The sequence below is a fragment of the Phalacrocorax aristotelis genome, chromosome 3 (assembly GCF_949628215.1).
Source record: "Phalacrocorax aristotelis chromosome 3, bGulAri2.1, whole genome shotgun sequence".
Taxonomy (NCBI): domain Eukaryota; kingdom Metazoa; phylum Chordata; class Aves; order Suliformes; family Phalacrocoracidae; genus Phalacrocorax; species Phalacrocorax aristotelis.
Window position 1 is genome coordinate 80,203,529 of NC_134278.1, and position 20,104 is coordinate 80,223,632.

Below are 20,104 nucleotides of genomic sequence, written 5' to 3' on the forward strand. Positions count from 1 at the left end.
GCCACTCAAAACTCCTTTAGTTTGAAAGAACTATTCCTGTTAATACTAGTGTAAATAAGACCATTAAAAATGCCGATATTCTGATAAACTTCAGGTGTGATGTAAATAATCATAATATATTATGAATTCTCTGCTCAGAAAACGTGCCAGTACACTGCCTGCTGCCCAAGAGCACCCAGGTGCTTTATTACAAAAAACAGTTTAAAGATTGCAAATATACAAGGTTAATGTAATTAAAATTAGTAATGCAACCATAAATAAAACAAAATGGTATGCCAAGGCCTTACCTAAAAATGAATATAACAGTGCTGTAGAAACACAGGATTGATATTCTGTAAAATGAATTCGCTACTTATCCACAGAACAGTTACAGTGACAAAGGCCGTCTGAAATAAAAGGCCTTTTAAATACAAGGTAAGAAATAATTTGTGGGAGCATTAACTTATTGTATATCTCCCTCAACCAGCTTTTCCTCTCTTTTACCCTGGACTACCACCTACCTGGACAATTAAAACTTGTCATGACCTGCTTTTACCATACAACAGCGGTTCTCTTAAGTGGGGAAGTGGGGGAGACACCATGTTTAAAAAAAGAAATTATTTTTTTCTTCGGGAAAGGGCCTTTACATTGTCAGTTCCTAAACCTCCTTTTCTGCCAGGTAGTTTAAGTTTTAACAAATTTACATACCTAAGAAGTATAATCTCATTGGGAAAATCACTTAAACTTTAGAACCAAGAAAGATATTGCTGGGAATTAATGTAAAAAACAAACAAAAAAAATCTTCATTTTCTGCATTGCAGCCTATAGAGAGATGTGGAGTCTGTGAAAGCTGTACTGATGTCATTGGTAGAATAGGTGCCCAGAATAATATCCTGTTATTTATTTAGTTTTTACTTCTTGGATAAGTGTATTTCATAATTTGGCAAGCTAGCAAGTTATTTGTGTGTCCGTACACTTAAGAAAACTCAGTAATATACTTTCCATTCAATATTAATTATTACAAGTACAGTATCACATCATAAAGTAGCCCTTGGAACCTTGTCAGGACAGCAGATGTTCTCACAGTCCTTGGCCGTCTGCTCACACCATCACTAGAAGTAGAGAGCAGGCCCAGGGACTGGAATTTCCAGTAAATATCTTGCCTGGCTCTACCAGAATATGTTCTGGAGATTTCTCTCCTATAAACTCACTCAGCATTCTAGGAAAAGTTAGAGTGAATATTTCTGATCTCCACTACCGACCTATTTCAGTGCCCTGGACCATGGGTAATACTTCCAGTATTACTCCCTTCTGTTCTCTTCCATCTTCTGGGTCTGTATCTGTCCACCCTGAAATAAGCAGGGATAGACATGTCTCTAGCCCCTACGTGCATGGCAGATTTAGCTGGCCATGACCACAGCGCAGAGCACTTGACCCTGGGAATCCTCTGCGCTCTGTGTCATGTCCCCATGTCCATACAACAGAATTCTTCTGTGTGTCTTTGTTCGCAGTAACTGGAACACTGTGAGAGTTTGTTGTCATATCATGGAGTATGGCATCAGAGCATAGAAGATATTAGAGGTTAAAAGGCTGCTGGGATGGTGCTGGAGGACTGTGAAGAATGGTGGGAGGCAAGCTTAATACAGTCCTGTCCACACAGCCTGTGGAAGCGGCTCCTTCCATATGCTATCCCTCAAGCCATGTCCAAGCGTGGCCTCAGCACTGAGCCAGGGAGCAAGTTAAATATTGTGCAAGCAGTTTAATATTATGAAGAGTAGTCAAGCTTCACACTGAAGATGAACCTGTAACCAGTCCTGCAAAAGAGTGCCTACATGTCTCTGGCTGTTGAGTAAAGTATTGTTAAGGAATCAGGGCAAGGAAGTTCGCATGGGCAGGTGCCACAACTCAGACATGAGGAGGTGCAATTTCTGTGATAGATTTATCATGCTGCAGCTCCCACTTGTATTCATATGCATGCTTCCTTTTAGAAATGTGATACCAGATGCTGTTTCCTGGCAACAGGCCCAACACCCCCTTTCTCTTAGGTGTGAATTTTGACAACTCCAATTCACTGGAGCCCTAGTTATGTTATCTTTTCTAAATGCTTAGAGACTAAAAAGACCTCTTGCTCTTTCTGCTGTGGACTTAGGTGCCACTTGGGCCAATTTGCAGTGCTGTATTACTCCAAAAATATCTTCTCATGAGTAGCACAATTACTACCACTAAATAGGGAAGGATTGAAATGTTCTGAATTGAACTTGGATAACACAAGTCCTTTTTCGCTGTGTTGTCAGTCAGAGCTGTTGTTATGCTTGGCATATTTCACATCAATGTAAAATAAATGCCCGTGTCAGTCAAATGCATGTTATGTGTAGATTGGATGTCAATCTAATGTTTTGTATTAAAATCAGTGGCAAAATACATGCACAACTTTGTAAACATTCCCCGGGAGGTTTTCATTTTGAAGTGCTACAGCTGCTTGCAGCCGTCTTTTGCACAACATCTTAAGAGCTAAGAATTATTTGAAAAATTAAATTTCAGAAAAGAGACAGTAAAACCCCAACTTTACTCCTCTGTTGTTGTTTACATACCAGGGGATGTTATCTAAGCCACTTGCTTCTCCCAGTGGCTTGTTTGCTGTTAAGAAAAATACGGAGAAGCAGCTGCGTACCAAAGGAGGGGTCCTGGGGCTGGCACTGGCTGACATTGCAGCCCCGCGTGTGAGCTGCGCCATGACTAGGTGAGTTCTACACACGTGAATGGGAAAGGTGGGGAGAGAGGCCAGCCCCAGCTGAGATTGGGGAGCTCAAGCAGCACCTGCAATCCTGGACAGACTTGTTGCCAAGGGAGATGCTGAGAGGCTTTCAGGGCAGATGGTCAGTGGATATGGAGTTTGGGGTCATTATAAAGCTGGTCCCAACGTCAGTATGGATGTTTCCTGAGGAACTTTTTTCAGCAAGGCACAGCCTAGGTGTCACAGTTGCATGTACTTTTTGCTCACAGAGCCACTGTGGCCTGGCTAATACGACAGCAGTTGAGAGAATAAAAGCTTTTTATAGGCATTAATTAATCTTTGCAATAAGGTCATTGTTATTAACCCTACTGGATGTGTGGGTCACATTTGTGGTTGGTGCAGCCTCGTGCAGCTGTCTGACTACCCTAGGATGGTTCCAGCTTACGGCAGTAGTTGTTTTGTCTAGAGATGGTTTACCTGAAGTCACTAACAGACTGAGGACTGTTAGACAGATATTGGGAATCCTTCTGATTGGGCCCAAAATACTTTCACTGGTGAATCAGATGGTCAGAGGAAGCAATCTTGCACAGAGACAAGCCTTGAATATAAAGGCTACTTTTTGGTCATTCTGAAAACTCAATAAATTTATCATTTCATTTGCATTTGACTGGCTGGGTTCAACTGATTATTGAATAGAATGTATGTCCAATTTGACCTTTGATTTCATTGTGGCCTACTGCTTGGCAGTAAAAACTTCTTTTTCCAATGTGACATTCTGTTGGTAATCAAATGAAAGCTATTAATGTCTTCCGTTAAATTAGCTCATGGAAGCCAAAGAAACCGCTTTGCAAATGATAAAACAGCCAACCCGAAGTACTTGCGTAAGTGAGGGAAATGTTGTGTTTCACTGGCTTTTAAACAGATGAGAGGTTGGACATTTGCCTCCTGGTTTCACAAAGCAGCAGGCAAAAACAGTGACTCCAGTTCCAAACAGGATTCTCACGGTTTGGGCAATGTTTTATCTTTTCTTGATTCTGAGGCACCAGATGTTCATGAGGGAGGGAGCAGGAAATCCCACTCTACAACCCTGTTACCTAATTCAGGTTGTTACTGCTAGAGATCTTAGGGAAATCCATACATCATTGTTCTACATTAGCGAGAGATACCATGCCAGAGAAAAAGATGCTGGAAATATAAAAGCACAGGATGAAGATGTGGGGTGGAGGTGCTCACAGAGGCCTGAAGCTATCTGCTTTCCAAACAAACAAAAAACCCCAAACACAATCATCATGCAAGTGACTGGTTGGAGGCATGTAAGACAAGTTCACAGCTGAGTGCCTCTGTAGGAGACAGTAGCTTAATCCTTTAGAAGGGCAGTTGTATTGTACTCTCGGAGTATGCTGGACAGTACAGATTCACAATCTCCAACAAAAAGGGAGTTAATGGCCTCCAACACCCTCATGCCAGGGGTTGTGAATGACAGCACTCAGGCTTTTAAAAGGCAGAACATACAGTGCTAGAATCATAAAAGAATACACATATTTGGCATTAAAAGGATGTCATAAATATTTCGAAATGGCTCCTGGCTTTTGGACAGAAAACACTGTAAAACAGTCTCTTTATCTTTACAAGAAAATATATGCTCATTGAAAAACTGCTGGATTGGGAAAAAGCGATTTCCTTGCAGTGTTAGAGCCCCAAAGCCTTGGCAGCAATTTTTCATCATTTTCTTAATTTTCACTAATATGACAAGTGTGCCACTAATATGATTGTTCTGTTTAAAAACTAATACCACTATTAATATGTTACAGTGATGAATTACTAACAATAATCTATCGCGAAGGAAAAATAGTGACATAATTAATGCAGTGTTACTGTTGTGCAATAGCAATTTGTTAACTCGGTGCAAAGCACTCAAAGAAAACTTTATTTTTCATATTTTCTTCCATAATTGCTTTTACCCACACTTACAGTGGAAAGATCTGCTCGCAAAAAAGAATCTCAGCACCTGGGTCTTTTCTTTTTGGTCCAGTAGATGCATGCTCTTAGACTGACAGATTTAATCTCAACCTTATTTTTGGATCTGAATGTTATCTTTCTAGGCGACAGACTTTTACTGCTGTTTTTTAAGACCTTTTCTCTACTCTCTTGTACAACAGTGCAGCTTATTACACAGCTCTCACATTGCAACCATTTTATGACTAGGGGACACATTGTCATATTGCATTTGTTAAAATACTCCCAGTCTACACATCACTCTGCTTTTCTACACTCACATTTCAAATGCAATCTCAGAGAAGGTAAACTAAGACAGAAAACAGCTTTGCCAAAGGAACTAGTTACTTTAGCATAGTTAACCCTCACATAAGAATAATGGAGGAAAATGTGCACATTCCCTTTATTTGAGCTTCTTTCTGTAGTTTTAAAAACCTGCAGCATTCTTTCAAATTTTGTCTGTGAAATAGCCCTTTACAGTGCCCATTTCCAGAATGAGATACTAAATACATTAGATTATAAAGATACTCAAGTACCAGCTTATTATTTCAGGTCTTTGCACACTTTCTCCTATGATCTTTATGTCACACCCCCTCCCTCTACTTACATTCTCATTCAGGCCAGTAAGTACTCCCCTCCTTAAGATCTACCACCCTTTCTAAAGCATGCCCTAAGCATACTGCTGGCTGCGCAGGTAAGAGGTGCAGTCAGTATTTGCTCAGTCATGAATCTGGTGCATTTTGGACTCCTTGCTCTCCAGACGAGGACTGCCATTTATTCCATTTTTCAACAGTAGTACGGGGTCCTCTACTCTTGAGCTCGTTGCATGGTAGTGTGATACAATAGCTAATTATAAAATAAATAATTAACAGCTCTTTAAAGGGAGAGGAAATACTCTCATGCTGGTCTGGTGTAATTTTCTATAACTTTCCACAGCTGTGAATTACTGTCTGAGAAGCAAGGGTTTGGAAAATGATGGCCCATCTGACTGGTGACACACTTGCCTCTACCCAGCAGTTACTGAAAGACTATAGGATCTATCACAGGATCCACTTCATCACATACGCATAAGCTGTGATAACATATATTATCATAGTTACATTTATGTAATATTACCAGTAGCTCTGCCATGTTCTACTGTGCTAGGCTGTAGTGAAAAAATTGAATAACGAAAATCCTGAAGCAAACAAAAGTTTGACTTGGTAGAAACATTTCTCTAGCAATTACTCAGCTGGACTTATACAAATGAATTCATGTTTGACAAAGTACTGCATTTGTTTTTTAAATTGATGAATAGAGAAAGGAAATTTAAGCTACCCAATGTAATCTGCTTTACTAAAAACCTGCTTGTCATTCTGTCTTCTTTGTAGCTGTGGAGGCCAACACGGCACTGTCTAAATAGTCACAAAAATTAGTAACACAAAATACGCAAATTTGTGCAAAACTTATTTTTCAAAGCCTAACAAAGACTTTTGCCCGCGATAAGTTCACATGTAAATTGGTTTCACTGTTCAGTGAGCCATAACTAAGAACGCAATAAAAATATCCTTGTGCATTCACAATGCCTAATTTTCACAAAGTTTTATGCTGAAATAATTCATTTTTAAAGAATTCTAAAGCAACACCTTCCTAAAGTCATGTCTCAAATGCTCTGGCAAGTCCCTTTGAAAAGCTAGTGGAATGAAGACAAGATCTGAAATCAGTACAGCATGATGCTACCATTTGGAACCACAATACAATTATTTCTATCTTCACTCTCATTTAAAAAAAAAAACCCTAAGAGCTGAGTATAGATTAAATATAGTAATTCAAGTCTGGCTGAGAAACTGCGAACCTTTATGCCAAGTTCTAGCCTGAAATGAATTTAAATGGCCGCAAGTATAAGTTCCGCAAAGGGGAGATTGCAGTGAAATCCTGGCGGAGAAATAAAAATAGAATCATAAGTAAATAGCATAACCTTTCAGAGGGAAGAAGAGAAGGCAAAAACTAGAAAATATTCTCAAAAGTAGGACAGCAGGGCTATGGTCACTGTGAGGAACTATGGGGTATATGAAATTTTGAGGGATGTCAGACTGTAAGGGGCGGCCTGAGAGTGCCAAGCTCTCCAGAGCAGCTCCAAGGCCTGCATGGCAATTCGTCTGCTCTGACTGACTAATGGCCACGACCCAATCAACTTCCTGGTATCTTATTGTAAAATACTTTACAAATAACTCTGCAGTGCTCAAATGGTACCTTGTAACGCAATCCTTCTGAACAAGTCCCTGCCAGTCTAACATGCATGTGTACTCCTTTCTGGTTGTTTTCCTCTGTGCTCGTTGTATATAACGGGAGATCCTTATCCCAAGAACTAACAATGGCTTTTCAAGGGATTAGTGGGACTTAGTGGAGGTTTGGGGGTCCAAACCGCTGAGCCCTTTGCAGAACAAGGACCTCTGCCAAAGGCAGACGCAATAGTCAAGGTATAATAACGCACAAGTTGTCATTTTATTTTCAAAACAGAGGCAGCTGGCTATAGGAACGGCGATCATTATTGTACTAACAGTCGCAGGGGAAAACGTATTGGGAACTTGTTTGATGATTGGCATGCTGTCACTAAGCATTTTATCTTCACTGTGTAACAGTGTAAGTAAATCACCTTATTTTTCTATATAATGATTTTTTAAATTGTCTTTGTGGTATTGCCTACTACACACCAGCAGCAAAGATAACCCTACAAATGCTGTACATTTCATTGCGTTGAAGACCTCCTAGAAATAAATGATGGTGAAGTAAACACTCAGGAGACAGAGGGAGGCAGTGCTCTTTCTTAATGCAAGAATTAACAAAATACAGCCCAGGGAGAATTTCTAGATTCTTCCACGCAATTCCTGAGTGACGTGGTGCCTAAAACCCCTCAAATGCCCTGTGGAAGATGTGGGGCACCAGATCCTTCCTGGGTGGCTGGTGTGCTCAGCACCGCAACTCAGCCTCCTGTGTCCTCCCAGGGCGCTTCCAGGAGGGTCCTGGGACGTTGTGATCTGCTGGGATCAGGTCTGTGAAAAGGGATTTATGGGCATTGATGACATGCTTTGAAGTCTTTTGCAGGGAGCACTGCCGTAGGAAATATTCTGATATTTCCAAATGGAGAAACTTGCTGCCAAAGTGGGAATGCAAGGGCAATGTTCTTTAGCCATGCTAACACATCCACATTCCTATAACACATCCACATTTCCTATAACAAAACCGTATTTCCTGATGGGGAATTCCCACGTAATACTAATAGATAAAAACAACAAGCTTGCTTTCACGTCCAGCTTGCATTTTCGGGACATGCAGTGAAGAAACTTAAATCTGGAAGTTCCCATCCGTCTCCCCCGCGGCAGGCTGCTACCTTCCCGCTGGAAGAGGTAATGCCTTTGGAAAAACCCTGCCTTTTCCAGGCGAGCGCGGCGCGGTGGCGAGGTGGGCCGCCCTCCTGCGCTGCCCCGGCCGCGGCCTCCCGCCGCCCCGGCAACCGCAGCCTCGCCGCCCGCGGGGCGGGGGGGAACAGGGAGTCCCCGGACGGGGGGAGCGGCGTCCACTCCGCAGTGCCTCCCATCGCCCCCCCGGAGGTATAGATTGCTACCTAAAATATATATATATATGTATGTACACACACACACATATTTGTAAACCCAGTTGTTAAATGCAGCTAGTAAATAACAACCCTTTTTAAAAAAAAAAAAAACACCCCACACAAGCCATAATGATGATGATGATGACGGGAGGGGGGGAAATAAATAAATAAAAGCGAGCGAGAGTCGGCGAGGGAGAGGGAGGCAGGTTCAATTATCTAAACAAAGAAATCATGGCGGAGTGTTTACATTTGGCAGCCCAAAGACTGTTGGATTACGGAACCCCCCCCAAACCCCAGCGGCCCCCCCCGGCCCCCCGCAGTAACGGCTCGCCGGAGCCCGCCCGCCGACACCTCGCCGCGGCCCGGGTAAGTGCGGAGCTTGCTGTGGCCGGACCGGCGCCCTAGCCCTCCCCGGGCGGGCGGCGGGGCGGGGGCCGAGGCGGTTCCCCCCGCCCGGTGCCGTGCCGTGTGTGTGTGTGCGTGTCTCTGTGTGTCGCGGGGGGGGGGGGGAACGGGACGACCACCGGGGGAGGGGGACACACACACACACGCGGGGTGTTCACGCCGCCGCGCTGTCCCCGGGCGCGCCGCGCCGGGCAGAGGCGGCCGCCCCGCGTCCCCACGGCCGCCGTGCCGCCTCCCCGCCCCGGGGTCACGGCGCCCGGCGCTGACTGGCAGCTCCGCCCCCGCGGCCGGCCCCGCCGCGCCCCCCGCCCGCCCGCTGCCGCCCTGCCCCGCCGGGCCCGGCGACTGAGAGGGGGTTCTGGTGCTTGCCGCTGCCCGTTCACGATGCTTGTGTTCCGGGGCGGGGGGTTGGGGGAAGAGGCCCCGAAATGAGCGTCGGGGGGAACGGGAGGGGGAGAGGGGGGGCTGGATGCGGCTCCTGCTCCCGGTGTCCGAGAGCCGCATGGCAGAGCGAGCGCGGGGACCAGAGGAGGCAGTCGGGAGCTGGCAACAGCACCGAGACCCTGGCCCCAAAACGCTCTCGCACCCAAACGCTCTAGCCGCCAAATGCCCTTGGCCCCAGATGCCCTCTCCCCGAAATAACTTTGCCCTGCAAATGCTCTTACGCCTAAATGCTTTCGCCCCCAAGCACCCTCAGCCTCAAACACCCTCATCTTCAAGGGTCCTTGCCTTCAAAAGCCCTTGCTCCCAAACATCCTTGCCCCCAACGCTTTTGTTCCAGTCTTCCTCACTCCCAAACGCCCTTGTTTCAAAACAGCTTCACCCCCAAACAAACAGCATCACCCCCAGTCTTCCTTGCACCAAGACACCCTCACTCCTAAACTTTCTTTTTCCCCTCTCTGAACCCTCTTGCCCCCAGCCTCCCTCAACCAAGTAAGGGGATTAGCTACTCTTGGTGTTTCTCAGAACTGTCCCCCCCCACTTCACAGCGGGCCCTACAAAACAGCCAGAAAGTTGCCTGGGTCCCTCCCCCTGCCAAGAAGCAGCCCCCAGACTGCTGATCTGGCACGGGGCCCCCCATAGGCCACTGCTCTGAAATGTGGAAATGACCCTTTCAAGCAGACTGCAAGTGCTGCTCCCATGCGTCCATCAAAAAGTCCCCTGGCCCCAGACACGTCTCAGTGCTAGAAAGCTGTAAAACTAATCTGGCACCTCTGCCCTCCTGGATCTGGCTAACAGGCAGTGGCCTCCCCCCGGTTTTGTGGTACGAACACATGGGCTGTGTGTCCTGCTGCGCTGTGCTCAGCCCTGTATCAGAGTGTTGGGGAGGTGGCAACATGCGTGTGTTGGTTCCAGGGCTTTGCAGGCTGTTTTGTCAGGGTAGAGGCTGGGAGCAGAAGGACCGGCAAAATTATTACTGTGGTAGTAGGACGTCAGGGCTGGGGAAGACAGTTGGTGTGTTCCAGGCTTTTTCTGACACAGTGCTGAACGTGTATTTCTGGGGCTGTACTCCCACATGTCCTAATTCAGAGTGCATTGATCTATGCAAGAATGGGAGAGGTAGAGAAGCTGCATCTTTCTTTATTTCTCTTTGATCTGCTGGACTTAAAAAGTTTGTGGAGGTCAAATTCATGAATGAAGAGAAAAAGCTTGATATTGTAGAGTTATGAGGCACTGTAAATGAAAAAGGCGTTGGGACCCTGGGAGCTTGAGACATGCACTTTGCATGCTTTTCCATGCCCCTTCCCAAGGCAGCAGATCTTATAATTCTTTATTGTTGTGATGTTGAGAAGCCTGTGTTCATATCAACATGGTGGTGGTGGTGCATTGAGACAGTGAGGAGAACAGAAACGTGGTGATGCATATCGGTGCCGCTCCTGGGTGTGCTTGTGCAAGCACTGCGGGTTTGACTCTGCTGTGATTGTCTCTCTGCTGGGTCTGTGGGAGCACACAGTGCACTATGGCAGTGCCAGAGGGGCCTGCAAACTATAGCTGTTGCACAAGATCCATGTCTGTCTGCAAACCCTCGGTAGCTGTCTTGCATTACCAGGTGGTGCGGTGGCAAGTTGCCTGTCGAAGTTACAAAGCACAGGTTAGCGCTAAGTGTTAAAGCACACAAAATTTTGCCTCTGAAGTTATCAGTAAAGAAAATGATGTTTTAATTTCTCAGAAGGTCATTGGTCAAAACCTCGTTTCCTTTCCTCTCTTTATTCCCTTCTCTCTGCAGCTACGTTCCCCTACATCTACATTTAGGCTAGGCATTTCTGGCTTTGTACATTCTGTGGATAAAAGGCCTGTTGAGGAAATTCCCCTTACGCTTCGATTTTTTGCCACTTACTTCCTGCTTGAACTGTCAGTTCCTAGAGTCTCTGAAGGTCTGAGGCTGTTTTCTCAAGAAAAGCTCTTAATTTAAGTGGCCTGTTAACTGTTAATTGCTGTTCTGTTCTGGCTATTTACCTGAATATCATGTCAAACCTGCTGTTCTGGTCTGGAGGCTACACTGGTTATCTGCTCTGATCTCTAAACTGCTACTGCTTTCTGCTGTTTTATTGAAGACCAAGGTAATATTTCTGGTCTTAATGCAAGGTGACATTTCCTTAGATTTAAGGATTTGGTTGAGCAAGCTGTCCCACGCAAAACTGCTTATACAATAATCTCAGTTTTATGTCTGGTAAAAAAAAAAAAAAAAGGCTTCCCTGAGACTTAATATTCAAAGAGTTTTGTTGTTTCCTGTTCTTCAGTATGGATGTGTTTAGAGGAGAAAAACATTCAAAGCTGGGCAGAACAATGATGAATGGATGGGTAGGCAGTTAACAGAGTTAGGTAGGAGCTGGTGCTTATCAAACTACAAACATTGGTATGTTCGCTTGAACTTATAATGTATGCTTACCAGCTGATGGAGAGTTTGGAGAAGGTCATGTTATCTCCAGGGTTGTCTTGAGATCTGTGCAGTTAATGCAACACTGGCAGTGCCAGTGCAATTACACCCCTAGAAACAATTTGTTTCATTTACTGTATTTAGTAAAGTTAGGTTCTGTTTTTAGATAACTAACTTTATAAAACCAATGCCATATTTTGGGTGTTTGATGGGGATAGTCACACAGAAATGATAAAAAAATACTGTTAGAACAGATATAATTTTGTCTCAGACTGTAGAGGGCATTTATGGGGCTGGTTCCCTTTTGGTGAGTGTAGTTTTTTGATTAATGAGAGTTCATTCGGGTATTGAGAGAAGAAGAGACCTCTCAAATGACGTTGAATCTGGTTCCCCAGTATGTAATAGGATGAAACTCTCAGGCTGTCGCCGGACAGTAAGATATTCTGACATGAATATATATTTTGGAGCTCTGCACAAAATGATGATTTCATGCACAGGCAATACAGTGTGACAAGTCATATCCTGTGTGACCTTGTGCTTACAGTGTAAAGTTGTGTAATAATATATTCTGCTAAATTAATACACAAAATGTGTAGAACATACCTAATTTTTATGCTGGTAATGTGTTTTTTTTTTCCAATTCTAAGCACCTTTTATGCTAAGACCTCAAAGTAAATCACAGGTAGGAGTAAACCAAGCTTCAGAACACCAGTGTGAATTTTTGTATTATCATTCAGAGACTACTTTGAAGGTATCTTTATTAATTACTGTTATTTAATTTTCTGTTAATTATTGTCTGGTTTACTTGCTTTCTGATACTGTTTTCTCTCCTGACATGTTAACAGTAAAATGCAATCTTATGAAACTGAAATATTTTAATTTCAGCCACAAGAATGGACAGATCTCTCAAGGCTAAGAGGAAAAATAATACTGACTTTGATTCCTCAAAGAATTAGCAGAGATTTTGCCAGTAGGATGTGTTTTATGTGGCTGGAACATCAAGTAAATTTGGGATGTGTGGTTCATCCTGTGATGTAACTGTAGGTGAAAGGCTGATAAGACTTTACAAAGAGGTTAGGTGAGGGAACAAAAGAAACCTAAATTATTTGGTTTGATTTGAATCACAGAGGATAGGATTTCCAAAAGTACTGATTACTGGCTTAGTTCTACTGTCATTAATGTCAGTGGTAAAAATGTCATTTACTCCAGTGAGAGCACATTTAGGCTACTGATTAGTGCTTTAGCAGTCTTGTCCTTCATGTTTGTAAAGTGTGAGTTGAATCTTGCATTCCTGATACTCCAACATCTGTTTCTTATAAACTTCAGCACAGGATTTGAGTCTCTGTCAGACCCCTGAATGTGGAGATAGAGTGGCATTTCTGGGGTAAGAATCCAGCTTGTAATGTTCTTCAGTAGCTTTTTCTCCATCTATGTGAGTGAGGTTGTATGGGCAGTCAATTAGTACAGAATTTACTCTAACATATTAATGCATATTTACAACCTTAATTCCAGTTTAACAGAATGTTTTGTGGTGGAACATTTACAGAAAGAGCATGTGGAAAAATTATCACTGCATGTATTAAGCACAAAGAAAGCATCCCTATACCGCTGTGTAGGAGCAACTGACAAAACAGAACATATTACAAGAAACTATCTTTTTCATTAAGTCTGCACAGAATGAGGATTTAACGCATGGGCAGCACAGTCAGTCCCAGAGGTTTAGTGCCCATAATCCCACCTTGAAAATGGCTTCAGAATAATAATTACTGTTACAAAATGGACACTGCTTCCAATTTTGGCACGTCTACTTCACACATAACTAATTGCAGACACAGAAAGCAAGATCTTATTTTACCAGCCACCTAGTTGCAGAAATGCAGCTATGTTAACCTTCCCATAAGATTTCCAGTCTCAAACTGGCAACTTTCAGCTTTGCCTTATTTTGCCACAATAATGCAGAGTGTGTGTGGCAGCCACCCTCACTTTGGCACGCTCAAACTATCCCTGGACATTAAGATACTATGACATGAATATATATTTGTGAGCTTTGCACAAAATGAGGATTTCACGCATAAGCAACATAGTGTGACGAGTAGTATCCGGCATGACCTTGCAAATGCAGCCTGAGCTCCAGAATAAACAGCTCAAAAGAGCAAGGAGTATAGCAGATTCTCAGGTTCTGGAAGGAAATCCCATCATTCGGTTCCAAGCCTGCAGCAAGTCACATACAACTCTTCCTGCAAGTTCCTAAAACTGACCCACTTTACACAGGTGGTGAAGTATCATGGCCCAGAGAACAAATATTTCCAACTACTTTCAGAAAGGCAGGGTTATTATTACAGAAAATCCATAATCGTCAGTGGAACTCATCACAGAGAGCTGAAAATCCTCTTCACGGCTGGAGATCAAAGCTCCTGGGTTCCAGATGTGGAGGATTGTTTCGCATTTTAACAGGGCCTATGTTTGTTGCTTCTTTAGGCTGAAGGTCCTCTCTCCCCTACGTTTTCTCATCAGCTTTTTTCTCTTGCTAAAGGATCGATAGGTTTGGATGAAACAGTTTTTTCTGCCTTTCAAAAGTAAACAGTGTGACCTTTTAAAAGTTGAAAATAACATGTATGTTACTGATACATATAGGGAGGTAAGAAAGTGTCTTCTCACACCTCTCTTACAGTTTAGAACAATCTGGTCCAGTCTGGCCGCTTGTCAGAGCTGGCCTTGAGTATGGGCAGCCAGACCCCTGGGTAGGGGGCAGAAGAGGTTGCAGAGCCTGTTGGTACACTCAGAGCCCTGACAAATAATCGTCCATACTGATGTTGCATATAATAAAAGCATTATTTATGCACACCTAATGACTCATTAGTGTGAAGTTTGCTTTAAAGTTATCTTTGCACAGATAGTATTATTGTACATTCTTGTTCAGGGGAATAAAATGAAATATGGTTTTGAAATATGCATGTTATCCTTATTTAGACTGTGTCAAAGATGCGTATTATTCAGCACATTTTTGAGTTCTTCGCTGTATAAAATTTCAGGGGGTTTCATCAGCCTTTTAGGCATGAAACTGAGTTTAAAGCAGTGGGCTTGTGGTTAGTTCTGGTGCATAAAGCCCTGTAGAAACAAGACAGAAAGGGATCTCAAGAGGCCATCCTCCTTTCTCAAAGGCAGGATAGCTGTGCCATTATTGGTCAAAGTTTGTTCACTCCATTCTTAAAAACTTTCTGCAACAAAGTTTTCGTGGTCTTCCTTGGAAACCCATTGACCCAAATCTCCCTCGCCATATTGAATTCTATTATCACTTGTCCTGTCTAAATTGGACATGAAGAGGAGTCTATGCACTCTTCCCTGTCTTTTCATGTATCCGAAGAACATTACTGCGTCCCTGCCAGTCATCTCCTCTCGGTATTGAGCAATCACAATTTATTTCCCTGTTCCTCAGAGGTCAAGTTCCGGACTCCCTCCAGTTAGTCCAGACCTATCCTGAATGGTTGAGCTGACAGCTAGACTCAGTCTCACTCCAGCCAATGCCCTGCCATCTCTCCTTAGGATGGAGATTATTTTATCAGGACTCTTGTTTAAACATCCCAGTGTAGTGTTTTCTATTTAGGTTCAATTCTTAGGGCTTTATTATTACATGAGGCTTGTAGACAACGAACAAAGCATTAGTAAAAATGAATAATATATATATCTTCATATGGCAATGTACCTTATCTGTAAAATATTTTTTCTTGTATGAGTTTCATCTTTCTTCTTTCTCTTTTTCTCATTGAGGAGATAATTTTAGATAAATGACAATACCACTCCTATTTCCAATGTAAGGGTAGGATTGTTTGACGTGTAACACAGTCCCATACTCTATAACTGTCCTATATATTTACAAGAATAAGTTATTCTGTTTCTGCTTTTTGCTATGGTCTATTAGGAAGATCATGCCTAAATGTTAGAATTATTAGTATATAGATGCAGACACAGCAGATCATAGACTCAGTGCATACATTTTGGCCTAAGAACAGATTCATTTTGCTTCTAAAAACATTCTGTAGAGTATAATATATTTGATAATATTTCTTAAATTGTGAGGTCTTTGAGGTTGGGATATTAATAAATGTTTGCAGAGCACCTAGCATTCATCTCTGATTGGGGCCTATGGGTAGTTTAAAAGCATAAATATTTAATGGTACTGGTAATTACCCTTTTTTTCAGAATAATAGCATCTTTGAAGTTCCATCCTGGATAAGCAAAATCCCCTTAACAGTTTTTTTTTTCCACCACTTTGAAGAATATTCTCTTGTCATTGGAAGCATTCCTGGAATTCATGGTTTTGTACACTGCAAAAAAGCCGTACTTCATAAATTACAGAACTGTCTCCTGCTTAAGACGTACAGAAATCAGAATGCAAGTGGCATGACTGAGTGTATTCTGTGGATGTTTCTACCTTAGTGTTTTAGTTCAGATCAGGAATGATTAGAAGGGATCAGGCTTACTTCCAGCAGTTTGATTCTCATTATGGAGCGGTCTCCCAGAGCAAAAACTGGATTCCTCTTGGATTAACCATACCAGAAAGTATTATCTGCTGCTTGGGAGTATTCCTGCCATGGGACCAGACCAGAACTAGCCTGTAATAAACTGCCTGAAAAGTATGTAATATGGACATTGGCTCCTTAGCGCTGTTTTGCTTTACAGGTCATCGCTCGTTTCCGTGCCTTATCTGCTAATGTAGAGGTGATCTGAGAGGCCATTAGGGAATAAACCCCCCACTGATTGCATTGCACTAAGTTCACTGCTTTACTGAAAACCTCCAGGGAATGTTCTATCCAGCCCCTAACCACAGTGAAATATACTCTACTTCATTAAAATTGTGAAAGAAATGACAGAAGGGTTTTCTTTTGACTGCATTTATGAATTTTTGTGGAAAAGGCCAATTAATGGAACTATTTGTGGAGTCCTCTGCTTGGTTTTCGTTTGACGACCCTGTGGTAAGATACTTAGCAAGGCAAAGGCTTCGCTATATGGCAACGCAACCATGCAGAGAGGTACTTTAGGTGACCTATGAAGACTTGACAGAATATTGACCACATGGTAGCCATCTAAAAATGGCTGTCATGATATATTGACAGCAGCAGTAGCAAATAAATAATACATATTTTTAAAATTTCCGTAATTACATGTTTACCCAATAGGCCATAACAGCTCTGTCCCAAGGAGCTGTTGCAGTCTGAGTAAATAATACATGTTTTAAAGTCCATAATTACATATTTAAACGATAGACTATCAAGGAAATAATGCACATTTTAAAAAGTCCATAATTACATATTTACATGATAGTCTGTAAATTCTGTAATTACTTATTTACACAATAGACCATAGCAGCTGTTACAGTCTATTATGGTAACTCTCAGAATTATATTATGGATTTTTTAATAACTTAAAAAATAAGTATATTTAGCCAGAAAATTCTATTGTTAGTCTTAAAAAAACCCCACAAACCTCTAAGATAGGGTGATACAGCAACTGAGAAGTTCTCATCCTGTTGGTGATAAATGTCTTTTGTTAGCATGAGGAGCTTAGGATTTTTCATTAATTTCAGAATTTCTTTATTTGGGTAACTGAAATATAAATATGCAACATTATATGAATATACTTTCCTTATTGTCATGTAGACATTCAATTTGGATAGGCAGTTGGGATTGTTAAAATTCTTTAGTTCCTGTTCTGCTCTTATTAAAATCAGTGATAAAACTCCATCAACCCCGCTTTCAGAAATCATTTATTTTGAGGACAGCACTTAATCATGTACTTGAAATCAATGGCACTTAAGCATCTTTTAAAAATAAGCACATACTTAAGGACTCTTATGAATTCTGGTGGACTGAAACATATGATTAAATGCTTTCCTGATTTGGGATACTGTCTTCCATGAAGGCAGAATTGGAACCTTCCACATACGTGGCTTTATTGGTTGGCCGTAGGTTTTTTTGTTGTTCGTGACATGGCTTCTCCCTGAGGAAAAGCTTTTTTAGCATGTTTAACTACAGACTTACATGTGGAAGAATCGGCACTATGGCAAACGTGTCGCTGCTTCTTTGTTCTTTGTAGAGATTCATGGGTTGAGAATTCATCCACTGTTTTCCATAGCTCAGCTACTGAATTTATTCCTCATGTTAAAGACTGGATCAATACATCTAAATGAGACTTCTGTCCATAATTACTACTAAATAGCAAGGCTAAATCAAGCAAGTCAGAATCTGACATTTAGCTCAGCCGGACCTTATGCATTTAGTAACGAAACAGAGTATGAGAGAAACCTTTGATCCTCACTGTTAGTTTCATTAAAACATTTGAGCTGAGAGAATTTGAACTGTTGGGAGCCCCATTTATAGACATGCCTTAAATGTAGTGAAATATGCAAGTATGTTTTAAAAATGGTTTGAGGTCGAGGTGTTCAGCTGCGCTATATAGGCTGGTCACATATTTTGACTGAAAGTATCAGGTAAAGGGCTGAATGTTTTGTCTTTCCTTGGCGATGAACAGTATCGCATCAAATTTGGTAAAGGAATTGACTTGAACTGGGAAAGAAAAGCCTCACCAAGATATACTTCTGCTGTTTTTTGCCAGATGTTGTTACTGACACCAGTGCAGATGTTTGGATATTTGGGTAAGTGATCTGGAGATTCAAAGGCCAAAGGGAAAGTCAATATCAATCGTTTGTTAAAAGCACAAAGCTGGTAGAAGAAATTATTAAATAGCAGGAGCCTAATTTTTACCTCTTGCATGGTGCTTCTCACCTGTGTAAAACAGATAAACAGCATTACCTGACTGGTTAGGCTTTGAAACCAGCAAATGAAAACAAGGGATTTAAGGGATTAGAGAACCAAATGTGAGAGCAATAACTTCAGGTTCTGTAGGAAGCATATTTAAATGGTTTAAATTTAAAAGCATCTTCATTTTTGCAGTCTCCACAACAAAACCTTGCATTTGAGAAGCAAAACATAGAAGACAGCTCTCTCTTGTTGGGCAGCCCTGTGGCACTCAGCACAATGAGAATAACCGATCCTCTTCATGTAAGTGCTATCCCTGTGAAACTGTCAAGGTCAGTTTCTGTGTCATTTTTCTACTCTGTTTTCCATTTAAAAATATACACATAAACCTTTGCTGGTTTTGTAACACTTCCAAGCTTTACACTTGAGTTACCATACAGGAATTGTCATCTTGTACATGTACATCCCAGTCCTGTGAGTGGTTCAGATTCTTTGAAGGTTTTGCGGATCTTCGGCTTTTCACCAGGTGAATGTTGAGAGCCTTCACTTCTCCCACCCTTTTTATTTGTATGGCATCCATCCTTACCAGGCAGCATGTTATCTGCCAGAAGTTCTGTTACGTATTACTGTGAAATAAAGATTTTGTACTCATGTAACTGTGGCAGTTCTCTAATACTTCTAACCTGAGTCTGAATACATCCAGAAGTGCACACTCTAAATTTACACAAATAAACAAGATGTGTTGCACAATATAAGCTATATAAAGGAAAAGCTTTATTATCATATGCTTTCTGGGCACAATCCAGCTTATTTTATTGTGAAAAATCCCACTGGGGAGCCAGCACAGGGAATATTACATGAAGAAGGCAGGCAGATTCCAGGACATTATATTTGCCAATAAGCAGTACTTTGCACTTGTAATTTTGTTAATTGTCAGAAGTAATTTAAATTCATCAATTATCAATGAGTAATTCTATCAGAAGTGTTTCCAGGAAAATTTAAAATCCCAGTTGGATTGACACAACACTTTCTCCTTCAGAGATAGATAAATTTGGTAGAGGGTAATGTGTCTCACATGGTATTTTGGAATGTTCCTGAACAATTAGATTTGAGGTAAAGTGAGACTTTATTGCTGTCTTCATGTATGCAACAGGAGAGTATGTATCTTTCTGAGAGGGCAGAGCCAGACTTTTCTCAGAGGTGCACAGTGAAGGGGGAAGAGGCAACAGACACGAGTGGAAACAGGTGAAATTGTGATTCGGGATTAGGAAGAGTTTGTCGCAGGGGGGCTAGTCAAACACTGAAGCAAGTTACCCCGATTGACTGAAATCTCAAACCTTGGCAATTTTTGCACTGGGTTCCCGCCTGTCTTTTGTAGGTTGCTGTAGATGTAGGACAGCTTTTGGCTGTGGTTCCTCACCATCTTGCCCATATTCTGCAGAGAGCTTTCAGATTAAAACATGTTGTGCAACATAAAAATAAACTGTTACTATTACTGGTTTGTGTTGGTCCTCATTTGTGATAGAAGAGCAAGTGATTACACCACTTGGCAACTATGATGACAAATACCTGTTTGTCAGAAATAGTTATTTATATGCACTTGTTTGTTTTCTTTTATATTTTTTTTATTATAATGGAACTTGAGGACAGAGACAGATTTCTTCACTGCAGTGTTAACTATGGAACATCATCTATTGCTTCATATAATGATAAATATTTCTGAGACAAAACATCATGAAAACCTTTACGTATGGATTCCTCTA

At 41.9% G+C, this 20,104-nt stretch overlaps 1 long non-coding RNA gene across 1 annotated transcript in view; it reads left to right on the forward strand.

The window, feature by feature from the left end:
• Positions 1 to 8,138: 8,138 nt before the first annotated feature.
• The window catches only part of LOC142054929 (uncharacterized), a 210,489-nt gene continuing 198,523 nt past the window's right edge, over positions 8,139 to 20,104 (forward strand). The window contains exon 1 of the long non-coding RNA XR_012659731.1: positions 8,139 to 8,669. This is a non-coding gene — a long non-coding RNA (uncharacterized LOC142054929). The remainder of the gene's footprint in view (positions 8,670 to 20,104) is intronic.